The sequence below is a fragment of the Oenanthe melanoleuca genome, linkage group LGE22 (assembly GCF_029582105.1).
Source record: "Oenanthe melanoleuca isolate GR-GAL-2019-014 linkage group LGE22, OMel1.0, whole genome shotgun sequence".
Lineage (NCBI taxonomy): Eukaryota > Metazoa > Chordata > Aves > Passeriformes > Muscicapidae > Oenanthe > Oenanthe melanoleuca.
In genome coordinates this window covers 980313-981863 of record NC_079363.1, presented here as the reverse complement: position 1 = coordinate 981863, position 1551 = coordinate 980313, and the positions used below count along the sequence as shown (strand labels likewise).

The 1551-nt window shown below is 70.3% G+C and overlaps 1 protein-coding gene across 1 annotated transcript in view; it reads right to left on the bottom strand.

Annotated features, from left to right (window-relative positions):
* The window catches only part of SP7 (Sp7 transcription factor), a 3890-nt gene extending 2586 nt beyond the window's left edge, over window positions 1-1304 (bottom strand). The window contains exon 1 of the mRNA XM_056515226.1: window positions 1145-1304. The gene's annotated coding sequence lies outside the window, so the exon portion shown is untranslated. The remainder of the gene's footprint in view (window positions 1-1144) is intronic.
* Window positions 1305-1551: the final 247 nt, after the last annotated feature.

The following is a 1551-nucleotide window of genomic DNA, read 5'->3' as shown; positions in this document are numbered from 1 at the left end:
GGTCCCTGGCCCCCAGTGTCCCCAAGCCCTTGCCTCAGTTTCCCCCACCCTGCCAGTGCCACCCCTGTCCCCCGAACCCGAACCCGGGCCTGGCTCCTCCTGTGCAGCGCTGCTGTCCCCTGTCCCCAGCCCGAGGGACAGTTTGGGGTGACAGCGGCACTCGGCGCCGTCCCCCGTCCCTGTTCCCTGTCTGGGGATGGCAGGACGCGGTGTCACACACGTGTCCCCCGGCACAGGGACAGCGGGGGGATGCTCGGGGCCCGCGCAGGTCCCCGTCCCCGGGGGGATCCCAAATCCCGAGGGTTTCCCCCATCCCGGAGCGAGTCCTCCATCCCGTGGGTCCCAAATCCCGGGGTCCCTGTCCCCAGAGAGGGGAACTCCCCTCCAACGTGTTCCTGTCCCCAGAGCAGGGATTCCCCATCCCAAAGGGTCCCTGTGCCTAGAGGGGGATCCCCCATCCCATGTTCTTCTATCCCGAGGGTACCAGGGCAGTGTCCCCCATCCCGAGGGGTCCCGGTACCGGGGCAGTGTCCCCCATCCTTGGCAGTGTCCCCCATCCCGGGGCAGTGTCCCCTATCCCGAGGGGTCCCGGTTCCGGGGCAGTGTCCCCCATCCCGAGGGGTCCCGTTACCGGGGCAGTGTCCTCCATCCCGAGGGCTCCCGGTACCGGGGCAGTGTCCCCCATCCCGGGGCAGTGTCCCCCATCCCGAGGGATTCCAGGTACCGGGGCAGTGTCCCTCATCCTTGGCAGTGTCCCCCATCCCGGGGCAGTGTCCCCCATCCCGAGGGGTCCCGGTACCGGGGCAGTGTCCCCCATCCCGAGGGATTCCCGGTACCGGGGCAGTGTCCCCCATCCCGGGGCAGTGTCCCCTATCCCGAGGGGTCCCGGTTCCGGGACAGTGTCCCCATCCCGGGGCAGTGTCCCCTATCCCGAGAGGTCCCGGTTCCGGGGCAGTGTCCCCCATCCCGAGGGATTCCCGGTACCGGGGCAGTGTCCCCCATCCCGAGGGGTCCCGTTACCGGGGCAGTGTCCCCATCCCGGGGCAGTGTCCCCCATCCCGAGGGGTCCCGTTACCGGGGCAGTGTCCCCCATCCCGGGGCAGTGTCCCCCATCCCGAGGGGTCCCGGTCCCGGGGGTCCTTACCGCGCTGCGGGGATGCCCGGGGTGGGTCGTGCCCGCGGGGTTGCCGCTGTCGCTGTCGCCGTGTGCCGCTGTCCCGGGATGCCGGTGTCCCGGGATGCCGGGGCTCGGGGCGGAGGGAGGGACGGAGGGAGAGGGAGGGACAGGGAGGGACGGAGCACCGTGGCCACCGCCCGCCCCGCTGTGCCGCTGGGCCGGGCCGGGACCGGGGCCGGGAGCGGGAGCCCGGCCCCGAACCGCCCCCAGCCGGGGGGGCCGGGGGACCGCGGGAAGGGGGCAGGGGAAGGGGAAGAGGAAAAGGAAAAGAGGAAGGAAAAGAAAGAGAAAAGGGGAAGAGAAGAGGAAGGGGGGGAAAGAAGGGAAAGGGGTAAAAGAACAAGGAATTGAAAGAGGGAAAGAAGTTGGAGAGA